Source organism: Pinus tabuliformis, chromosome 7 (genome assembly GCF_031772625.1).
Source record: "Pinus tabuliformis cultivar Carrire ecotype Pingquan chromosome 7, CPIR1, whole genome shotgun sequence".
NCBI classification, from domain to species: domain Eukaryota; kingdom Viridiplantae; phylum Streptophyta; class Pinopsida; order Pinales; family Pinaceae; genus Pinus; species Pinus tabuliformis.
This window is the reverse complement of record NC_142293.1, coordinates 945,384,780-945,410,031: the sequence shown is the minus strand read 5'-3', so window position 1 is coordinate 945,410,031 and position 25,252 is coordinate 945,384,780.

Below are 25,252 nucleotides of genomic sequence, written 5' to 3'. Positions count from 1 at the left end.
AAACTTAGACCGAAAAACCTTTCAATTTTGAGACAGCAGTAGGCAAACTAAAGATAGTTGTTCCATTATCAGAATTAGCTAAACATGAGGTCTACAGAAGTCAAATCAGCAGATCACTCAAAATTTCTATGAATGAAGATTTTGTAAACGTTTTTGATGACTAGCCCGAATTGATATTTGGCTCTGAAGTGAATGGAAAAATAGAAAAAAGAGAGATTCCTCCTTTCTATGTAGGTCTAAAGATACATGATAAAATACTCCATAACACCATGTTTGATTCTGGAGCTTCCCGTAACTTAATGCCTAAATTTTCTAATGGAGAAACTTGACCTTGACATCACCAGGCCATATAAAGATCTTTTCTCTTTTGATTCAAGTCAGGTCAAATGTTTGGGTTTAATCAAAGATTTATGTATGTCACTAGTCCAATATCCTACCAAAACCATCTTAATGGACATAGTAGTTGCTGATATTCCTCCAAAGTATGGTATGTTACTATCTAGATCTTGGGGTGCAAAGCTTCAAGGATCTCTACAGTTGGACATGTCTTACGCTACTATTTCAGTGTTTGGTCAACCAAAGAGACTATACAGAGAAACCTTAATGAAGTATGTAGTAAGTAGTCAAGAGAAACCTCAAAATTTCCCTATCTACTCAGTACATTCTGACATGGATTCTTTTATCCTTTACAACACTAAAAGTGATCCCCTACACGCAATAAAAGATGAAACTGAAGAAACAGCAAATGAAAGTTCTAGTACCCGAATCCAAGAAATTTCTAAAAATCATGAAAAATCAGATGAACCAAAAGAAATGGAAAAACCAGATCTCCCTCTTAAACAGATCCCTGAAGCTCCAGACACTAATTATAAACATGAAATCCTTTGGTATTTAGAATTTGATGGTTCTGTGAAAAAATTAGGAGCAGGGGCAGGGGTCTGGGTGCACAACCTTGAAAACAAACATGCTGAAGGCCATGCCTATAGATTAAACTTTAGATGCACTAATAATATGGCTGAATATGAAGCTCTGTTGCTAGGTCTTAAACTGCTGAAGAAATTGGGAGCAACTAGAGTGTCAGTCCTAGGAGATTCTGATTTAATCATTCAACAGATAAAAGGGAAGTTCTTGACAAATGATCCCAGATTAAGAGAATACAGAGAAGCAGCCCTAGAGATCCTCAACACATTTTTGGAATCTCAGCTTGCCAAAATCCCAAGAAAACATAACTTGCAAGCTCATAGCCTAGCAATGTTTGCCAACACCTGTAAATTGCCATTTGAACCAAATCATCAATTCACAGCAGAAATTAGACACAGGCCAGCCATACCTGATAATTTGAAGAACTGGCAAGTGTTTGACAGTGATAATTAGATCAACAATTTTTTAACCCTAGAAGAGGAATTTTCCAGCACTAACATAGATGGAGATACTGTGAGTGAACTTGATTCGACAAATCAGATAGAAACAGACATTTCAGCAGAAAATGCAACTCGAATGCTTCATCCAACAAAATTTACCAAAGAAGAAATGCAAGATCTTAAAGAAACGAATGTTGATGAGATTATTGGAGACGAATCTGAAATTATCAATCTGAAAGACAATCATTTGCCCAAAGGATTAACTCCTCTAGAAGATCTCTTTGATTTCAATGATATTCCAAAGAAACCTCAGATGGAGCCTCCAAAAGCAGACATTGAAGACTACAACGTAGGAACTGAAGAGAATCCAAAAATGGTAAAATTGTCCAAATCTTTGCCCCTTGATCAAAAGCTTAAGTATGTTGAACTGATCAAAGAATTCCAGGATGTTTTTGCCTGGAGCTATGAAGACCTGAAATCTTATCACACCTCTGTAATTCAGCATTAAATACCCCTCAAGGAAAAGCAAAAACCATTCAACCAAAAGCTCAGAAGAATCAACCCTGTACTGCTCCCTTTAATTGAAAAAGAAATCAGACGAATGCATGGTGCAGGGATAATTGCCCCAATAAATTTTCCGAATGGGTATCTAATTTAGTGCCTACCAGGAAGAAAACAGGAGAAATCAGATTATGTGTTGACTTAAGAAATGTAAACAAGGTTTCTTTGAAAGACAACTACCCTTTACCTAAGATGGATCATATTTTACAAAGGGTAGTATGTGCTTCTAGGATTTCACTTTTGGATGGGTTTTCAAGTTTTAACCAGATTCTAGTTCATCCTGATGACCAAGAAAAGACTGTGTTTACAATACCATGGGGTACATTCAAATATGTTAAAATGCCATTCGGACTTAAGAATGCAGGGGAAACCTTTCAACGAGCAATGGACATAGCTTTTGCAAAAGAAATTCACGATTTTCTGGTTGTATATCTAGATGACCTCACTGTGTTTTCCAAAACATATCAGCAACATTTAGATCATTTGAGACAAGTGTTTATAAAATGCAGAGAATATGGTATTTCACTTAATCCTAAAAAATCTTTGTTTGGTCTAGAAGAAGGCAAATTATTAGGCCACATCATCTCCAAAGATGGCATCAGAATTGATCCTGCCATAATAGAAGCTATTTTGCAAATACCCCACACCAGAAATGTCAAAGAACTTCAAGCTTTCCTAGGGAAAATTAACTTTTTGAGAAGATTCATACCTAATTTGGCTGAATTAATTAGACTGCTGAACAACATGTTGAAAAAGGATTCAAAGGTTAAATGGACAGAAGAAGCCAAGCAAGCTTTTGAAGAAATTAAAACGGCTTTGACCAACACACCAGTCCTTACAAGTCCAAAGTTCGACAGAGACTTCATAATTTTCTCATTTGCATCAGAACACACTATAGCAGTTGTTTTACTGCAAAAAGATGATCAAGGATGTGAAAAAACCATAGCCTTTTTCAGTAAAGCACTTAGAGATGCACCTCTGAATTACAAAATCATGGAAAAACAGGCATATGCACTTGTGAAAGCTATTCAAGACTTTAGAGACTACATATTGTACTCCCATGTAATCGCTTATGTGCCAAATGTTGTTGTCAAAGATATCCTCACTCAGGATGGAATTGAAGGCAAACGAGGTAAATAGATAGCTAAAATATTGGAGTATGACATTGAAATAAAACCTACAAAGATGATAAAAGGACAGGGATTGGCTAAACTCATGACTGAAACAAACTTTCAAGCCCTAGATATTAATGAACTAGATAATGAACAAGAGACGGAGACTCCACAAATCAGCCAGGCCTTCTTAGAATCACCTTGGTATGATGATATAATTCATGTATTATTAAACATGCAGGCTCCTACAGGGTTATCCAGAACAAAGAAAAGATTTTTAAAGATGAAAGCTTCAAAATTCTGTATTTTAAATGGTGCTCTTTTTTGGAAAAATCATGAATGTGTTTTATTGAATTGTTTAATAAAAGAAGAAGCTGACAAAGTTCTCAAAGAATTTCATGCAGGGGACTGTGGTGGACACCAGTACTGGAAATCAACTGCAGACAAAATCCTAAGGGCTGGATTTTGCTAGCCAACCTTGTTCGCTGATGTAAAGAAGTTTGTCACTGCTTGACACAAATGCCAAATTTTTGAAGGCAAAAGAAAACTGTTTCCCTTGCCCTTAAGACAAATTTCCACTGAAAAACTCTTTCAGCAATGGGGTTTGGACTTCATTGGAGAAATCCACCCTTCCTCTTCTGGCCAACATAAGTGGATTCTTACTGCCACAGATTATTTCACCAAGTGGATAGAAGTCATCCCTTCTAGACAAGCCAATGATACGGTGATCATAGGATTCTTAGAGACCAACATTTTTCCAGATTTGGTTGTCCCGAAAAAATCATAACCGACAATGATGTTGCCTTCAAATCCAAGAAACTGATAAATTTTTGCAACAAATACCACATCACTTTAGGCCATTCCACAGCCTATTACCCTCAAGGTAATGGTCTAGCTGAGTCTTCCAATAAAAGCCTGATCAATATTATTAAGAAACTGGTGGAAGAAAATAAGAAAAACTGGCACAAGAAACTCACAAATGCACTATGGGTAGACAGACTTACTACAAAGAGATCTATTGGAACCAGCCCTTATGAGCTAGTTTATGGCATGGAGGCTATGTTTCCTTCATCTTTAGGAATTCTTGTAATGAAGTTACTGCAAGAAGCTCAAGTGGAACCCAATGCCATTCAAAGGAGAATAAATCAAACTATCCATTTGCAGCAGACCAAAGAAGAAGTGCACCAAAGATCTCAAGTGTTACAAGAAAAACTCAAGAAAATATTTGATAAAAGGACCAAAGCTGAAGACTTCTACATTGGAGACAAAGTTCTAAGGTGGGATTCTAGGAGAGAAGACAAAGGAAAGCATGGGAAGTTTGACTTCCTATGGAAAGGGCCATCATCATCCATGCATTGCTAGGGAACAATACTTACTTTCTGAAGAGCCTGGATGGTACAGAAACAGAAGAAGGACCAGTGAATGGTCGAATGTTGAGACATTATTTTGATCCAGTTTTTTGATGAATTTTGACTCAAACATGTACATATTGTATCCTTAATAATGTCACAATTTGGATTGGATAGTAACTTGCTGCAGTTGAAGCCCGAAGAGAAGGCCCTAAGCTTCACAAGTGTGCTGTCATATATACAAATAAAGCAACCAGCAAAGGAAGATTTCAGAACACAGTCCAAGTTATTCACAAGGCCATCTGACCTGTTGTTCTTGACTTTCCACCAGGGAAAGCCATCCCCAAGTGGAGCCAGTTTTATACTCCTATAGCAATAGGTGTCATATTTCATGATTGACTGGCTGAGCTCTATAATATGTTCATCCTTTCCTTGCTGCAAAGGTTTCCATATTATCAAAAAATCAAAAAAAAAAATGTAAAGAGGGTATACCCTAAAAGAAAAATCAAAGGGTAAAAAGAATAAAATGGTCAAAAGAAAAAATGAGAAGAAATGAAACCCAAACAAAAATAGACCAAGAAAGTGTGCAAATCCAAATGCCACTATGATTTCATTTTACAAATAATGCATCGTGTGCATCTTGTTGAACTTTATGCCACAATTGGTGAATTGCCAAATAGCTCAATCTTGGCCAGTTCATGTTTGAATTTCATGTTTTAGAGATAGAGAATAAAAATTTGTCCAAACTGTTTAATCTTGGCAGATAAGTAGATAAGTAGAGAAGCAAAAGAAGCTCAACTTTTAATATGAGCCCTTGGAAGAAATAAGTGCAGACTTAGATAGGCTTATCATGTAAAGAAAAGAAAATTGATGAGGGTTTGCCAGTCTAAGTGCACCCAAGAAAGAAGAAAAAATGTTAGGCAAAGTAGGCTAGGTAGGTAGATTGTTGTTGCAAAATGACACTTGTGATAGGTTTTGTCTCTTAAAAAATGTATTAACTTACTCTTCTATCACAAGTGCCATGGCAGATATTTTTTGGAGCATCTCAAGCGAGGCATGAATAACTCCCCTTCATCATTTTCCCCAGTCATTCACTAACTTCCCCAATGGTATTGAGATCTATTTAATATCACTAAAAAGCCACTCCTTCCATTTTCATCAAAAACCTAAGTAAAACCCTATTTTGCTTAGGAAGTTGGCAAGATTTTCCCATAAATCCCTTTTTCCCGCTACAGCCTAAGTTTTAAGTGTAACTCCTATCATTTTAACTTAGCGTTGGTTTGTTTCATAAGCCATATTAATGATTAACCATTATTATATAACTCCTTTACATTTGTTACCCTTCCCGTAATATGTATATAAATTGAAACCCCGCATTACTATATATCCCACCCCGGTTAAACTATAACCATAGTCACTGCATATAAAAAGGGGATTAATGGTTTGTTTGGAGCCGATTAATAACCCACCGCGTGCAAAACCATGGGATAATTAACCACCTGGGTTATTTATAACCAAGCCCCGATAACCAATAAAAACCCACCCGATAGCTTTAAAAAACTTTAATTTATCGCGTCGGCCCCGCTGTTTAAAACTCCGCCATCTCCATAACCCATCCATCGTTAGATCAACCATCTCACATCGGACGGCTGATATCCATTTCACGACCCCCTCATCTGCCGCACGTTAAGTCCCGGGAAAACGGTGGTTTTGGCATCGTACCTTTGCCACGCGTCGCTCATCCCGTTTGATCGCCCACCCCCGACCCGAATCCGCCCAAGCCCAAAAGTGGTGCGGGAAAAACCATTTACCGCCTCCCCCCCCCCCCACTAACGTCAGTTGTCCGTTGCTGACGTCACTTGCCACGTCACCGCCATGTCATTTATCCCGTACCCTTTTCTGACATCATCCGTCCTTCGAACCAAAAATTCCCGCCAAAATTCATTTTGTCAAATAAAGGGTAAAAATATCATTTTTGCTATGTTTTCTTGCATAATGTGCTCTGGGCGTAAAGGCGACTGAGGTTACAGTTCCAATTTTTTCGACCGCCTTCCCACCAGAAAGACTACACCGACGAGCTCACGACCTCAATCAACCCGCCATTTCACAGTTTCTTCCTCTTTTAATCAGGAATCAACAAAAAGAGGGACTTCCGAGCTTACAGAAGAAAGAAATGAAGATGAACATGGATATTTGCTACCCTAGCTAGTGGAAACCTACGGAAACATGCATTGAAAAAGGAAAAGCGGTGAACAGGGGTCATCTCAACATTAAAGAGCACCAAGAGAAGTCAAAGAGTATCAGTTCAAGCATTAAAAGTGTATCAGACGAGCATTGAAAACGTCAGAACAGAATTAAAGAAGGCAGATCATAATTTAATGCACAGTAAAGACAGACAGTCGGCGCAGAGCTACTTCAGAAGACGGCGGGAAGCCAAACCCTAAAGGCCTGCCTCCAGCGCAACATCAGTTATCTTTCTTGGGCCGCTTCTATGTTACTTGTAAATTACTTTAAGTTAAAATCTAGATATTATCTCACAGCTTTTATGAGATATATGTTGTACATATTTTGTTGTATAAGTACCCCCTCCATTAGAATAGTAAAGAGGTTGGGTGTGTGCGGATTTCTTAGACTCTGTTGTAATATTGAACTTTGGAATAAAGAGTTGTTAGAATCAAACTCTTGTCTGGCCCACTAGATGAAGAATTGAAGCAGAGGACTTGTTACAGAATTCTTGAATCAGACTCCAGAACAATAAGTCCCCTGTATCTTGTGTTTACATTTTTCTTGTGTATTATATCATTTGTGTTTCATAATTTGAATGATAAAGAAAATGGTTAATTCAGAATTTGCTTGATTGTACTCTGTTTTCAATCTTTGTTATTCTCTGTGTTTTCTTCAGAATTAGAATAAACAGTGAATTCTTAATTGCTCATGTTTCCTGATTCTCTCATCTTGTTTATTTGCTAAGGAATTCTTAACTGCTCCTTATCAGTAATCATCCATTTTCCCTCTTTCAATATGTTGAAGGATTCTTAACTGCCCTTCACCCATTTGAGCCCATTCCATCTGCTTCAAATCTTTTGTTTGTTCCCTGTTTGACTACCTTGCTCTGTGATGCCATCCTCTGTTAGAAACCAAATCCAGAAAGCCATCCTTCTTTGACTCCATCATGCCCAATGGACTGAACTGTTCTGTTTTACCTCACTGTTCTATTGAATCTCACCACCCAAACTCAAAACAAAACCCTTGAACTTCATAACTAGCCTAATACCTTTAAACAAACAAAGCTAAATCATAAAGAGAGAGCCCTCTCTGGATACAGATTGGCTAGAATCTGTATCTAAAAGATTGGTCTGTGGTTACCTCGGTCGTATTCCCTTTCTTACAACTTTTGGGAACAACCTGAGTGATAACAACTTCTTCATCCTTCTTCCATTCATCCCTTGCTTCATTTATCCAATATGGTTGGATAATAGAAATAGCACAAAACAATGCTTCCACATCCTCATCCTTTCTTGAGAGTGCATCTGCAACAAAAATTTTCTTCCCTTTTCTATAGATGATGTCAAATTCATAACCCAACATATTTGTGACCATTTTTTCTATTCTTCTAAATATAATAGTTGTTCTAAAAAGTATTTAAGCCTATCATGATCCATTTTTACCTTGAAGTGTCTTCCCATTCGGTAAGGTCGCCATTTCTTAAGTGCATGTAATATTGCCAACATTCCTTCTCATAAATAGCTTGCTTGAGATGTAGCAGTAAAAATACCCAATCACCTACATCAAAACATTTTTCACTACGATGTTGATCTACCTGTTGTTTCATTCGATTTTGCACCAAAGTGGTGTTATCCTTTAAAAGTTGGAGAACTTGTTGTTGATGCTTGATGTGATCTTTCACTGCTTGAACCTTTTTCTTCTTGATATGTCCTTCTATCTTGAGAGTTTGAGGAGTGGTAATTTCTTCCAATGCCTTACAAGATATGGTCGGATTCAATTCTTGATGCTTGATGTAATCTTTCACTTCTTGAACATTTTTTTTCTTGATATGTCCTTCTATCTGGATAGTTTGAGGAGTGGTAATTTCGGCCAATATATTACAAGATATGGTTGGATTCATTTCTTCTTTCTTGATGTTATCTTTCACTTCTTGAACCTTTTTCTTCTTGATATGCCCTTCTATCTTGAGAGTTTGAGGAGTAGTAATTTTTGCCAATTCTTTACAAGATATGGTCAGATTCATTTCTTTTTTCTCTGTGGCTGGGTCTTGGCGTATAACCTCTTCTTTTGACGTTTCTTGATCCTTTACTTCCTCCTCTTTGGAGCAGCGAAACCCTAGAATCCAAAGCTCTGATACCAAATGTTATGAAACCAGCTCACAAAAAGATAGAAAAGATAGTTGAACGCCTTATAATTCAGCCTCTTTGAGGGGGCAACCTCCTTTACATTACACAAATGAACAATTCTTCGATGAGTCAAATGACAAAACCTTCTTTCTATATATATGAGTCTAAGGAGTCACAATATAACCCAGCTGACCTAACAATAATAATATAAAGCCACAAAAATAACAATAGAGGGATTCTATGGGGCACAGTAGTAACAATATGGGGACTACATGGGTACAACAATATAATAAGGGGGTTGTACTGATAACAATAAGGGGTTACACTAGTAGTATAGGGGCCTAACAGTCAGTACATACCAGAATATACTTCTTTTGCTTTGAAGGTAGGCTGAGTGGTCCAACAAAATCTAGTGCCCACTTCTCAAATGGTTCGATGTTGTGGTTGTAGTGGCATTTCATTTGAAAGAGTGGGTTTGCCCATTCATTGACAATTGTCGCATCTTTTAACATATTCTTTGGTGTCCTTGAAAATGGAAGTCCAATAATATCCTAAAAGCGAGATTTTCTAAGCAGTCCTTTTGTCAGAAAAATGTCCCCCACATGGCTCATCATGGCAAGCTTTAAGTATTTCTGGTATTTCATCCTCTCGAACACATATTTTGATGATGAGATCTGGTCCTGTCTTGTATAACTCTTCATTTATCCATGAATAAGATGTTCTATTGTGGACTATTCTTCTCTTTTCCCTAGGAAATAAATGAAATGGCATTTTTCATGTACCTAAATAGTTAGCAATATCTACATACCAAGGTGATTTAGTAGATACTGCAAAAAGATATTCATCAGGAAATTTATCCTCTACGGGTTAATCATTATTTTTATTTTGTATTCGAGATAAAAAGTCGACAATTGTATTCTGTTTCCCTGGCCTATCTAGAATGGTTATGTTGAATTCTTGTAACAGTAAGAGCCATCTGGTTATTCTTCCATTAGTGACTAGTTTATTCATTAGGTATCTAATGGCAGAATGGTCTGTGTCAACAAAAGTTTCATAGTCAGTTATGTAATGTCTGAATTTGTTAAATGCATGAACTACAGCTAAAAACTCCTTTTCAGTTACAGTATAATTTAACTCTGCAGGAGTTATATTTTTACTGGTATAATAGTTTGCATAAGGAGTAAGATATTTTTGTCCTAACACATCCCCTAAGGCTGAATCTAAAGCCTATGTTGAAATATGGAAGGGAAACTTCCAGTTAGGTCCTTTTAAGATAGGTGCTTCAGAAAGTCTCTTTTTCAAAGTTTCAAAGACAGCTTGACATTCAGAGTCCCAATTGAATTCATGGTCCTTGGTAAGTAATTTAAAGAGTGGGGATGCAGTTTTTGTGAATTTTTCTATCAATCTTTTATAATATCCAGTAAAACCGAGAAAAATTCTAACATATTTTCGACAATTTGGCACTGATAGCTTAGAAATGACTTCAAATTTAGATGAGTCTACTTTGATTCCATCTCCTAAAATATGATGACCTAAAACAATTCCTTCGTTAAACATCATGAAGCATTTTTCATGGCTTAATGAGAGATTTGTTTCTTTACATCTTATTAGTACTTTTTCCAAATTTTCCAGTGCTTCATTGAAAGAATCTCCATAAACTGTGAAATCATCAATGTACACTTCCACACAATCATGAATAAGATCAGAGAAAATTTCAAGGACTGCCCTTTGGAATGTTGTTGGAGCATTGCATAATCCAAAGGGAAGTACTTGGTAATCATAAGTTCCCCATGGGTAAGTGAATGTGGTTTTATCCTGATCTTCAAGGGTTACTTGAATTTGGTTATATCCACTGAACCTGTCCAAGAAGGGAAAAAAAATCCTGCTAGTGTGTCTAAGACCTGATCTATAAAAGGTAATGGAAAGTGGTCTTTTAAGGTTGCTTTATTTAGTTCCCTGTAATCGATACATACTCTCCACTTTCCGTTTTTCTTAGGAACGATTACTAGGGGTGAAACCCACTGACTGCCAGATATTGGGTTGATGAAATTTACATTTAACAGATTCTGCAATTCCTCCTTAACAATTTCTTTTAAATTTGGGTTCATTCTCCATTGAGGTTGTCTAACCGGTCTTGCATTTTGTTCAATGTAGATATGATGTATGCAATTTTTAGGATCAATCCCTCTCATGTCATTGTATTCCCATGAAAAATCAGAAGAATGTTTCTGTAAAATTTATATTAATTGATTCTTTTGCACTTCTTCCAGGTTTTCATTAACATTCAAGATTTTTCCTAGAAAGATTTCTATCGAGGAATTCCCAAATTTTTCCATGGAAAGCAATGATACTTGTTTAGATGGGAGATATTCATTTCAACTACAATCATAATGTGAGGAAGACTCATTATTTTCCAGTAAATTTAGAATTTGGTCTTCCTCTTTTACTTGTTCACTAGTAAAAATAGGTGGTATATCTTCTTTATCTTCTATCCATTCTTCAGTTTCTGTATCTAGTGTTGTTCTTGCAGGAGGATATAATGTAAATTTCTTCATAGAATTTCCATCTGAGAATGTCACATGATCTACAACCGATGAAAGCATCAGTTATAGCTAACCAAGGTCTTCCTAGAATTAATGGATGTCCTCCTAAATTATTCTTGGGTGTTAAGACCATGAAATCAATAGGATATTCCCAAGAATCTAAGGATGCAAAAACATCTTCCAATACACCATCAGGTTTAACCACAGACCTATCTGCTAATTGCAATAAAGTTGGTGTGTATTGAAGGTTAGTAAGCCTAAGTGTGTCCATAACTCATTTGCTCATTATGTTAATGGTTTCTCCTAGATCAATTAGTGTGTTTGGTATTTCATCTCCATTGATGTGAATTTTTACAATGGGGCTTCCTGGATCTAAGTATTTTTTTATTGTCGTCTTCCCCATCATAATATCTGCAATTTTTCCAACTAACTGAATTCTTTTTATATCTTTTCTTTTTCTCCCTAATCTTTGTGTACTTAGTTCCTTAATTGTTTTTGCAAAAATTGGTATTTCTTTTATGGCTTGTAGTAAAGGAATCTTAATACAAACATTTCTCAATTCATCCATCATGTTGTAATCAGGCAAGATAATTTGTTTTTCTACTCCTTCATCAATTTTCAACCGTTCAGGGAAAGGTGGTCTAATTGATATCGAGGGTTGTTCTATGATGGGAGTGTTTATTAGAACTTCTTATGTTTGTTTGTTTTCCTTCTGAGGGAGAGAGGTCTCTCCTTCATATGTTTGGTTATGTGTTTTTGAAGATCAGATCTTGTTTCTTGAATGACAACAGGGGGTTTTCTTAGTAAAACTCTTCCAGACCTTAATTGAACATTATTTAGGTCTAGTGGAGTTATTACATAAGTTTGAGGATTCTACCCCTCCATGTTGTATACCGGTTGTTGTGGTATTTTATTATTGGGATTCGGAAGTGGTTGAGCGGGTAATTGATTTGGTTTTTGTGGAAATGATAGGGACAGTTGTGGGTTTTGATTCTGAACTGGAATTTCTATTAATTGGTTAGCTTGGGGAATTTGATTAGATAGTGGTAGAAATTGTGGTGGAAGGTAAGATGGCGAGTATTGTCGATATTGAGCATAGGTTCCATAAGGATTTTTCCATCCTTGATTCCAAGGTTGTGATTGTGGCTGAGCCCAACGCCGCCAGACTGAATTCCAATTATTTTGTGAAGGTTGGGTGCATTGTTGTGGTCTAAATCCTTGTGATTGATTTGGTTGGGGATTTTTCCATGGTCTTTTGGCTATAAAGTAGAGAGGGTCTACTAGTTCTGATATTCCTTCATCATTAAATACAACCTTAAGACCTGGTAAGGATGGACATTCCTTCATTTCATGATTATCTGCACATATGACACAAGTTTCTATGGCTTTTGAATCTAGGGGACACTCTCTTAGAGCATGTTTCTTCTGACATTTGGGACAAAAGATAGATAATGCAGCATTTTTGGAATTTTGCTTTTTTTGTATTTTAAGGGTGTCTATCTGTTAACTTAGGCTCCCTAAAATATCTGTTTTGAAGGTATTAAGCAAATTTCCTAATTCTGCCCTACTAACTGTCCCAGTGGCGGATTTGTTAATTCTTAACAAGAGAGGGTCTCTAGGACTCCTTCCAACTCATGCTTTACCCCTTGAGATATGTACACATAAACCACAAATATCTGCAAATGGTAGTTGGGAAATATCTCATTTCCAAGTTAGGTTAAGGAGATTGATCCACTTATCTTTAATAGCTCTGAGTAAGAGGGATTTTAAGGTTTCCTCATCCAAATTATGCATTTTTTCTCTTTTAACATTATAAACAAACCTTTCTACTAAGTCTTCAAGATTTTCATCTTCTTTTTGTGTCATTTTGAAGACTTCATCTTTAAGGTTACTAGGCATACAAGAATCTCTATATTTTCCTAAGAAAGCCTCTTTCATTTGTCCCCAAGTTGTTATATAATGCACTCCTAGACTCATGAACCATTTTAATGCCGAGTCTTTTAATGTGGTAGGGAACAATTTTAACTTTTGAGAATCATGCAGGTAGTCATACGATCTGCATAATACTTCAAATTCGAAGAGAAATGTCTCTGGATCTTCATTTCTTTTTCCGTGGAAATTAGGGAGAATTGAGAGTGATATATTTTCCATTGTGAGGGTTGTATCTTCATCAATAATATGGAATCTAGAAGGATCTTGGTTTCCTCTGCCTCTACCCCCTCCTCTACCTCTACCTCTTCCTCTTCCTCTTCCTCTTCCACCAATCCTATCTTCTTCGCCATGGACATTGTGTACTTCTCCTTCACCTTCTTCAACCATGATAGATTCTTGGGAACTAATATAGTGTTCTTCTTGTCTTTCTGGTTCCTCTATCAATGGTTGCTCAAAATAAGTTTCTGATTCCTCTTCTTCACTAGGAACTTCTAATTTTTCTCCTAAAAGTTGCTCACCAGTGGAGGATAGAAAGGTTACTCTTGTAGTTGGGGATGTAGGATTCTTCAATTACAGCTTCAGTAGAGGAAGTGGCTAAAGTTCTAGATTGGATTTTTGATCTTGAGATTTCAGGAAGCCTTTGTTGACCTCTAAAAGGAATTCAGGTTTGAGTGGGTGGTGTGGATTCTCGAAGACTAAGTGAAGTGGGTGGATTTGTGGGAATTAAACTACTTCCTCACCCTACAAATCTACCTCTAGAGTCTCTATCCCTACGCATATCATGTTTTGATTTTTAGTTTTTTTTTAACTTCTATTTGCACTTCCCCAGCGACGGCGCCAAAATGTTTGGCCAATTTAATGTCCTTAAATTGTCAATCATAAATTGTCAACCAGGGTGCGTAGACTAATGAAGTACAGATGCACTATATGTGCTAGAAGTGATTCCCCATATCGTTATGTTCTTGTTAGGGTCTAAACTTAAGGTTAGTATGGAGATGGTGTTGTTGATTATATTAATGTCTCGAGCCCTAAAGTTATCAGCTAATTTCTTAAGAGTTAGTTTCTATTGAATTATTTTATGGATGATATGAGAGTGCTTCTAACTTCTACTTGTGTTAGATTATTTTGGAATTTTTTTCTTGAGACTTTAGGTTGCAGATCTAATTCACTAAGAGAAATATATTATATTAGATTGAAAAGAAGTATTGTCTGAATTCAATTGTTGAGAAGAAGGATCTCACACCTTTACTTACTCAATCTTATTCAAACAATATATTCTAAGCAGCATCCATATTTATGGAGCAAACACAATTAAACTATTCTCGATAAAAAGCAAATGAAAGAACCGCGTTGTACCAGGTAGAAAGCAATTCAAATAACAAATTAATCTAGGTATAAAGCAAATGAAAGTACTCATTCATCCAACGGTTCACTGGTGAACTCATCATACTGCATTTCTCACACAAAAACAGAGTATTCAAAGGAATGGAAAGAAATCAAATTGCATTTGATTAAAGACCTGTCACTATCGTAGGAACCCTCCACATTTCAGTCCATAATCTCCAATCAACGCAAGGCATACACACAAAAACCAGTTCTATTGCTTGTAAATGGAATTTAACAAACTGTCTCAAAATTACATCATCCGGCGCGCACCAAATAACAGTGCGGCCATAGTTTTTATAGCAAGTCTTTGGCATAACAGTCATGAGTAATTTAAGCCTAGATATCTTTATTCTAACTAACTATATCGCTAAACCTTCGATTTTCTATTTCGAAAGCAAATCGATAAGGTTTTGATGAAATTTGGATTTCGTTCTGGCGACGATCCTGTGGTTGACTTTGGGTTTTGACCGTGATATCCTGCACTCATCTTGACGAACTGGTTCAAGGGGATAGGGAGGGATCCATGTTGGGATCATTTCCTATCCATTCGTATACTTTTTCGCTGACCTAGAGCCTGTGAACCTTGCAAACAATGGAGACAGCTACAGAAATCTGGATTAGCTGCAGAAACGGACCAATTTTGTAGCCAATTGCATTCTTTAAGAAAACAATAGGGCATATAATCAAACATGAAGAAGAAGACATATTATTACTTACTTTTATCAAAACCTAGTGGATGTGGCATTATTTAGGTAGCAAATGTAGGAAAAGAGAGGAAATATAGGCAAAAAGGGGTGTCATGGTAGGACAATATTTGGACTCTACAACATGCCTGCAGATAAGACCCAAAACCCTAAAAATAGAGATGCGAGCTTCAGACCCTGCAATTTTGGGCGTGTGTGAGACAATATCCGTGAACTACCTCAGACGTGTGCGAGCCAAAAATATGGAAGAGAATAGAAGAATGTTTCATGATGATGTACAAATGAGGTTGAGGTCACTTGTATTTATATCCTTCCAAGGGTGTTGAATTTGTTTTAAGGCCAACTTGATCTGCACATGTGGACTTTAATTCAAAAATACACTTTCCCTTGTCCAAATTTAACACTTCAATAGTCAAAATTGCTCCTCTCGAAAAGAGGAATCTCATCCCATGGTTGGAATTTGTCAATGAGCTTCCAAATTAACACTAGGTGTATCCATTTTTTTCAAGGCATTTTAGAACCAAATAATGATATCTATGGTTCAATATTCCCTTAGAATCACTTCAAACCGATTTTTCAAACAAACGTTATGCAAATTTTAAAAAATACACACATTTTTATTGATTTTAAGAGATCGATATTGAAATTGATGTATCTCTATAATTTTGGCATCCCAAGGTCTGAAATCTTGTCCTAAGGTATACATAAGTGTCTTCTTTATAACCCCACTAATTAGACCAAGATTGGATTCTTCAAGATAAATTTATGACAAATCTCCCACGATGACCTGATTATGGATTGGTTAAGTAGAGAGAACTTGTACAATATGCCATGTGTCACTGTTATAATATTAATTCCTAAAAATGATATATGAAAAACTACATTCCATGAAATTTCTGTCACTTTTTACAAAATTCAAATCTAATGCTCGAAGAGAAAGTTATGACATTTTTCGTCGAAAGACCTGTTTGAGGCTGAATTATGGAGCATGCAAAAACCCTAACTTCCTTGGATCATATCTCCGAAAATATAGCGAACCAAGGTTTGAAATTTTTACACAATGTTCATCAACATTTGTACTCCACATGGTGGTCATTTTAGCTTCTAAAACCTTGCAGAAAAAAGTTTTAGTGAAAATTCCATATGACCTGTTTGAAGAAGCAAAACACTAGGATCCAAAGATTTGATACCAAATGTTATGTAGCCATTTCACAAAAAAAGAAGAAAATATAGATCAACGTCTAGAAAATAAGCCTCTTCGAGGGGGCAACCACCTTTACATCAAATAAAGGAATATTTCTTGGATGATTCAAATGACAAGACCTCCTTGGTATATATAGGAATCTAAGGGGTCAAAATATAATTAGGGCCTACATAACAATAATAATATAAGGGCACAAATATAAAAATAGTGGTATTCTATGGGGCATAATAATAATAATATGGGGGATACACTAGTATTATAGGGACCTAATGTTAGGCTCCTATACCAATAGGTGTCATATTTCATGATTGACTTGATGAGCTATGAACATGTTCATACCATTTATTTTTGCAAAGGTTTTCCATATTTTCAAAAAATCAAAAAAAATTAAAAAATGTAAAGAGGGTATACCCTAAAAGAAAAATCAAAGGATAAAAAGAATAAAACGGTCAAAAAAGTGAAGAAAAATGAACCCCACCAAAACAAAAGATAGACCAGGAAAGTGTGCAAGTCTGAATGCCACTACTATTTCATTTTCTGTAATAAGCAATTTTGTGCAGCTTGTTAAATTATGCCACAATTGATGAATAGTCAAACAGCTTAAGCTTGGCTAGTTCATATTTGAATTTCATGTTTTAGAAGTAGAGAATAAAATCGGACCAAACTGTTTAATCTTGGCAGATAAGTATATAGGTAGAGTGAATAAAAGGAGCTCAACAGTTTAATCTGAGCCCTAGGATATAATAAGGTTAGACTTAGATAGATTTTTATATGTAAAAGAAAAAGTGTGATAAGGGTTTTCTAGTTCAAGTGCACCCTAATAAAGAAGAAAAAATGTCAGGCTAAAGTAGGTAGGGTAGGTAGATGGTGTTGCAAAATTACTTGTGATGGATAATGTCTCTGAAATGTGTTATTTTTCACTTTTATCACAAGTACAAGGCAGACATTTCACTTGATGTAGTTCAAGCAAGACAAGGTCAAATAACTAACTTCCATTCACATTTCCCCAAAGACTTCACTAATTCTCCCTAAAAGTATTAAGGTCTTTGAAAATTAAAGGGGCTCAAAGCATTTCTCTTACTTCTGGAGGGACGGAACCCTCGGCCCAGTAATTTGAAAAGCCTAAGCACTTAAAATTATCTATAAACCATTCATTTGACTTCATGAAATCATTTCCTAAGTAAAAATCTTATTTTGCTTAGGAATAATGCACAATATCACCTAAAAGACCCCTTTTTATCTTTAGCTTAAGTTCAAATATATACGTGAAATGTTTTAACTTGGCGCTTTTACACTTCATAGTCATATTAACTATTAACATACATAATATATAAATCCCGCCTATTTCTCTTTCCCGTATTATTTAGTTATATACTAATCCCCGAAACATTATATACCCCGCCCCGGTTAATTATAACCATAAATATAGTCAAAATGGATTAATGGATTTATTAGAAATTCGTTAATAACCAAAGTTCCCTGCCCCGTGAAATGGAATTAATTATCCCTCAAGGTTAATTAAGAACCACTCCCAACCAATTGTAACAGCCCCGATACAATTAAAATATGTTTATTATGCTGGGCCCGCTACAGTAAACCCTCCACCATATTACCGTTCCCGTCCGCCGTCCGATCACTTCCCCATCATCCGACAGTTGACATCGATATCGCGCCCCCCCGGTGACCGCACTTTAACGTGCAATCACCAGGTGGTATTCCGCCCGTACCTCCGCCAGGCGTCATGCATTCGATATGATCGCTCGCCCTCCGCCAAAAACAGCCTAACTCCAAAAGCGGTGCGAGCACATACCGCTTACCGCCCCTCCAAAAAACGACAAAATGTCTTTTCGTCGCTTACGTCATCCACCCGATAAAACCCCTACCAACCTAGATTTTTCGAATAAAACCAATGTAAAGTCAGTTTTCACTATTATATGTTGCGACTGTTTTCCCATGCAAAGTGACGTCCCCGTCAACTACCAAAGCTTTTCAACCGCCACCTAGTCAGAAAATTTGTAGTGATGTTGTCCAGAACCTGTCATCCATCCCGCCATTGCATTCATCACTTCCTTGATACAGTTTTTTATCCAATTTTCACTGAAACCCTATAATTTTGGTTTTCTACTGCAATTCTACAAGAAAGGGCCAAATTCAGTTCTAGTTCATTCTGTGTTTTCCATAAAAGTTTCCAAACCTGTTGTTTGACCTATTTTCTCACAGAAAACCCAAATTCCATTCCTGAATCCACAAGAACCAGAGATGGAGACCCCTATAGCTCTAAATGTCACACCCATAAACGCTCCTCACAAAGATTTAGATTATCTGCCCCTGGCCGATAAATATTTTCAGATAAAATACTTATCAGGTAATGAAAACCACCTTAAGATCTTATGCCAAGCTAGAGACAGCTATCTTAATGGATCTGACATCTTAGGACTGGAGGAATCCAACCTTCCCATTTACTTCCTCCCCGTAGTCCATGTTTTCCCAGATATCATTCATCACTGTTGTGCTAATTATGACCCTACTCAAAGAGCAGTCCTATCCCCAAGTCAAGAAGTCATTTTTCCCATAACTACTCATTCCATCAATGAAATGTTGCAACTCCATTCCATTCATGCCCTCACTCCCCTCTCTATGGGACACTTACTTGAAAGAGCTCCCCACTTGTCTCAAGCAGAACTTACTTGCATCTGTCAGATGTTCATGGACCCTAAACATCAGCCCAAAGGCCCACCTTCTTATCTACAGGCTCTCTTCACAGATATAGGAAGGATTATTATTGATATGATAGCCTCAATCATGGGATTCAACTCCGGAGATTATGTTGATGAAATAACCTTGGTATTATTGTCTATTTTTACCCCTGGACAGCCCCCTGTTGTTAAATATGATTATGCCTCTTATATTGCCAGAAAAATTCATGACCAATTCATACGACTGGATAATGAAGGAGTCTTCAAATACACTACTTTCATCTACCATCTTCTGTTGTATTATCAGTCAAACAGCTTCCTTTTTCCTGTCAATATATCTGATACTAGAGGCAATCCAAGGTCTGTCATTTTTTGGAGCCCCATTTTCCATAGATCCCTTGAGACCCCTTACACCTACAATGAGTTCATTGACCTATTTATCCATCCAGCAACCACTTTACTGACAAGAGTTTCTCCTCCTAGGATAAATGGTGATATGAAGCAAATCCTCCAGCTCTCCAAGCATTAAAGGATAGGTGACTGGTACCTATATAAGAATCACACATAAATTAGAATTTATGGATGTGAACTCTGCCCTTTCAAGCTGCCAAAATATGTTCCAATGAGACTCTTTGCATTGGAATATTTCAGACAAATGATAAATGCAGACCTAGTCCATTTTTGTAATGCCAAGAAGAAAGCTCAGCTTAGAATAAAGAACCAGCTAGGCCCTTTTGTCTGCAACACTAGGGAAGCATGGAAAGAAGCAGAAAAAATTCTAGAAGAGCAACTTAAGTTACAAAAGAGTTTTGAGTGGAAACCATATGATCCCAACAGTTTTATATGTGATAGGAGAATGAAGAACAGGTTGTCCCCTTATATTCACCATAGAATTCCAGAAATTGAAAAATATGCAAATATGGATGACTGGAGGGAAGGTACCCTAGTAGAGCATGATAGTGAACAAGTCAATTTTGAGAAAGTTATGAGAGATCTTGAGAAAACACTTGACTTGGATTCTTTTGGGTAGGTATCATTTAAGTTATCTCAGAGGTCAGGAGTTGGTGCCTCCAGTGCTGGAACCTCTCAACAACCTTCACAGGAAACAAGTATACCAGCTACAGGGTCATCAAAGGGCAAGGAATTAGAGACTAGCTTTCAACACACTGAACAGCCTACAATGTCCAAGCAGCCTGAAATTTCCAGAGAACAGGCTCAAATACAGACTCCCCCCACTCAGGTCCATATAGGAGAGCCTCCAATTCTGCAGACTCCTTTAAATGAGGAAAGAAACAAAAATAGAGACAGGGAAAAAACTACCCCTGCCAGTGGACCATTAGGAAAGCCTAGAAAAATAGACAGAGATTAAATCCCCTATCAGAGGAGGAATTTGCAAAAGAAAATACAGATAGTCAGAGGGAAGAAAGAGTGGAAATCCAGCAAACTTTCCCAATAGGAGGAACATCCACTAGCTCTCAGAGGCAGGAGCTAGAAAGGCAGAAAAGCGTAGAGATATCTTCTTCCAAGCCACTAAGGACCGATGCCTCAGACATCAAGAAAACATTCACAGAAATAAAAGCCAGGAATGATCCATTGAGGATGCAGGTTTATAACAGATATTTGAAGATGGCTCCTACAAATCAACAGAGATTGATGTCAGCTTATGACATCAAAGAAGGCAAGATGATAATGAGCTATTTCAAGCCCAAGGTGCAGCAACCTACATCAGCAGCAGATTATATCAGAACAAACCTTGAAGTCATGGCAAAGGATATTCATCCTTTGGATCAAATTGAGTTGCATAAGCAAATGGGAGAAATGATTTACTCAACCTTGACTGGCAAGGCAATGATGGCCCACAGGTTACAAAATTCTTTGGACAATACTACTGCTCAACTACACTTGGAAAAGGCCTCCTCTCAAGCCAAAGATAACAGAATAAAGTCTTTGGAAGAAATAATTATTGGATTGGGACATGATCCCAAAGATGTGAAAGGTGTAGAAGCACTAATCAAAAAGAAAGATGAAGATATTGCTGCCCTAAGGAAGCAACTAAAACTGCCACCTTCAAGGCACCCACAGACTGATGAGGTTATAAATCAAAAATCTGAAGAAGAAATGATGGATTTGCTCTTAAAGCTTAATGAAAGACTAAATGATACTGAACAAGCACTTGAAAAGGCATTGAAGGACAAGTAGGGAGAGTCGACCTCCCAGCCTCCCAATGTAATCCCAGTAGTATCAACAGCAGTCCCATCAACTCTTGGAGCAGCATTAGCACCAAATATCCCAGCAGTCACAGCAGAGGTAGTCATAGGAACAGCACAGGGCAGCAGTGCTAATTTGAGCACAGAAGAGCTGATAAAGGCAATGGAAGACTTGAAACTACAAGTTTTAGAACTAAATAAGCTAAAGGAGCAATATGCCAAAATGGAACGAAGTTATGATCTCTCAAAGGTAAATGTTGCAGAAAAAACAAGAGCAATTAAAATGTTAGAAAACAAAGTAAAATCATTGGAGAAGGATCTTACATTTGACAAGCCTCTAACAGAAATCAAAAGAATTCTTTGGACCAACATCACTCAATCCATAAATGATGTTTGGCCATCCATCCAAGTGATCTATGAACAGATTGATCTAGTGAAAGCAGCACAGGGAGAAATTCAAAGGACAAAAGCTCTGTTAGGACAAATGCCTGATCAAGCCAACCGACTCATACATTTTTTGAATAACAGAAATAAGGAACAACTGGAAGAACTTGGCATCTCAGACAGGACAGACACTATTTTGGAAATCAAAAGGGTGCTAACCAAGAAAACTTTGATGCAGAATTTAGAGAGAAGATGTCAAGATATGCAGGTGGAAATTAATTCTTTTATGGAGAAGTTCACTATTTTGCATAATAAAGGGCTACCAAGTCCTTTGGTGATTAATGACATATTAATGAGGCACATAGATTATGTAGACAAATTGAATAAGTATGCTAGCAATCAAGCTAGTTCATCAACAAGTGCATCAGGAATAAAATCACTCCCCACAGGTCGAGTTCTCTATGACAGCTTAGAGAACTTATTCTATGTTGAGCATGAGATAAAGCACTTGTTCCCAATCCAGCCTACCTTTTTCAGATATACAGAAACTGATGAGACCCTGAGGAAACTTCAGAAACACAGATTGCCAAAACAAAAATGGTGGGAAGACATGTTGGAAATTTTGTAAATTTATCCCTGGTAAAATGTAAATTTTGAGCTATTTACTGTGGTAAGATGAATAAAGGTGAGCAGAGATGAACAAAGGTCAAACAGGTCGAAGTGTATCAGAACAGGTAAAGAGTATCAGTCAAAACAGGGCAGCCAGCACAGAGTTACTAAAGAAGACAACAGCAAACCAAATCATAGGGCCTGCCTCCAACACACTCAGCAAGAAAAGGAACAGCACAACATCAGTTTACCTTTCTCCTATCTTCGAGACTAGTTGTCTCTATTTTTTTGTAAAATATGATTAATCACCCTAGAATCTATCTCACTCTGTTATGAGATTTTTTTGAAAATATTTTTTGTATAAATACCCCCTCAATTGGAGTATTGAGGTTGGATTCTTTGACATTGTTGTAATATTGACTATTTTGGAATAAAGTGTTGTTGGACCAACTTTTGTATGGCTTGCTGGATAAAGAATTGAAGCAAAGGACTTTTCACAGATTTCTTGAAGCAAACACCGAATCAATAAGTCCTCTATACCTTATGTTTTAAAGTTTTCCTTGTTTATTATATCATCTCTATTTCACATCTAAATGATAAACGAAAAAGAATAATTCAGAATATGCTTGATTGCACTCTGTTTTCAATCGTTATTATTCTACATGTTTTCTTCTGAATTAGTATAAACAGTGAAATCTTGATTGCTCCTATTTTCTAGTTCTTTCATTTTAATTATTTATTAAATAATACTTAACTACTCTTTAGTAGTACCCCGGATGCGGGTGTCATCGAGATGAACAATGGCGAGCCACATGCCGGGCATGGGCTGCCACGTGAAAGAGCTTGGGCCTTTAATGCCTCAAGCCGCCGAAACATCAAAACCGGAGAGGCTTCAGGGCATCCTTAATGGAGCCGCTGGAGGGGATGGCAAACCTGCAATGGGCATTCAATGCAGGTCATTTCAACGGAAATGTTAATCGGCTTAAGTATGAGGATTGGATGGAGAAGGGAGCTCAACGCGTTGAGAGGAATTCACAGATCGTTGAGTGTCTATGCCGCGAGCTGGTGGTTGAGAGTTGGGCCGAGGTTCGCTTCATACCTGCGTTTCCTGGACTGTGTCTACGCTTATTTAAGTACTGTTCAATCCCGAATTGGGGACCGCAAGCTGTGGGGAGGGCTCGGAACCACTGCCGGACCACCTCTGCTCGGGAACAGAATAAGGTGCTGGTGGTTATCATGGTGCGTGAAAGGATGCCTTGTCGTAGAGGCCCCGGGCGTGGAGAATCCTCTCGTCCCCCAGCAGCGGACGTTCATCATCATTGTTGCTGTTGTTACTGTTATAGAAGAATGGGTGCCACCCCTATCCCGGCCTGTCAAGTTATGGAAGTTGGTAGCTCTAGTGGAGGGGAGCCCAAGCTCCCAGCATTTGGCTCAGTCATCTTCACACTGGGTAGCTCCGGGGATAATCCAGGAATTAATGCACATATCTCTGTGCTTTTCACCAAAATCCCAGAGGAGAATGAAGAAGAGTCGTCACTGGTCCTGGCTGAGGATAGCACAGCGAGCGGTAAGGGGAAGCTCCCAATGGGGGAGCCGTCAATTGCAGCGGAAAGCTCAGCGAGCGGCAAGGGGAAGCTCCCAGTGGGGGAGCCGGCAATTGAGGAGGGCAATTCTGGGAGAGAGCATTCTCAACCCCCCTCCCATCTTCGAGCTCCCGAGCAGCCAGACCCTGCGCAAAATCCTATGGCTATGGAAGAAGAGCCAGAGGAATAGCTCTCAGCGGCGCTCTTTTGCTTTTGCCTCCTTCTCTCAGGTCGAGTTCCGGGGTATGGACAATTTCAATTTTCTGTTCTACATGGTGGTCTGTGTTCTTCTTGTTGCTAAGTCCTGCACGCGGTCTCCACCGTCGCAGTGGGGACGGAGTCTTCTGTTGGGCACAAGTTTTATTTCGTTGCCTGGTTTTTGTATGTTTATGGTTATGCTTTCAGTTTCTACAGTTTGTTTGGGTTACATGTCTTTTTGGAAGTGCCCCTGCGTGGGTCGTTATGGTGCTATTCTGGAAACTCTCAGCGTCTTGAATTTTGATCTTTCTGAAAATATCGCCCTGCGAGGCAAAAATACAAGTCTGATAATGCCACCCATGGTGCCACAGTTGGCCCTGGACAGCCAGCTTCTTTGGATGTAAAGTTTTTCTGTACATATTAATATAAAAGTAGTTAGTATTGCCGAGAAAAAAAAAACTACTCTTTATTAGTAATCATTCAAGTTCCCTCTTTAAATATGCTAAAGGATTCTTAACTTCCCTTCACCCATTTTAAGCCCATTCCATCTATTCCAAGTTGTTATTTGTTCCCTGTTTGACCATCTTGCCCTATGAAACCATCTTTTGTTAAGAAAAAAAACCCAGTTAAGCCATCTTCTTTGACTCCATTAGCCCAATGGACTAAGCTACTCAGTTTTACCCCTTTGCTATTGAATCTCACCACCCAAACTCAAACAAAACTCCCAAACTTCACAACTAGCCTAATATCTTTCAAAACCAAGCTAAATCATAAAGAGAGAGCCCTCTCTAAGTACAGATTGGCTAGATCCTGTACTTAAAAGTCGGTTTGTGGTTACCTCGGACCCCTTTCCTCTTCCCAACAACTTCTAGGAAAATCTGAGTGATAACATAGTGGCGACCATACTGGGGATCTGAATAATTTGTTTGTTACTATTGTTTACTTTATAAGTTACAGACAGAGCCTGAAGTTAGCTAGGTAGCCTTTGAACTGCTCTTGCTTTGCAATTGCATAAGTAAATGAATTGCTGCTTCAGTCTATCTCTGGTCTAGCTTATGAATTGAACATCTG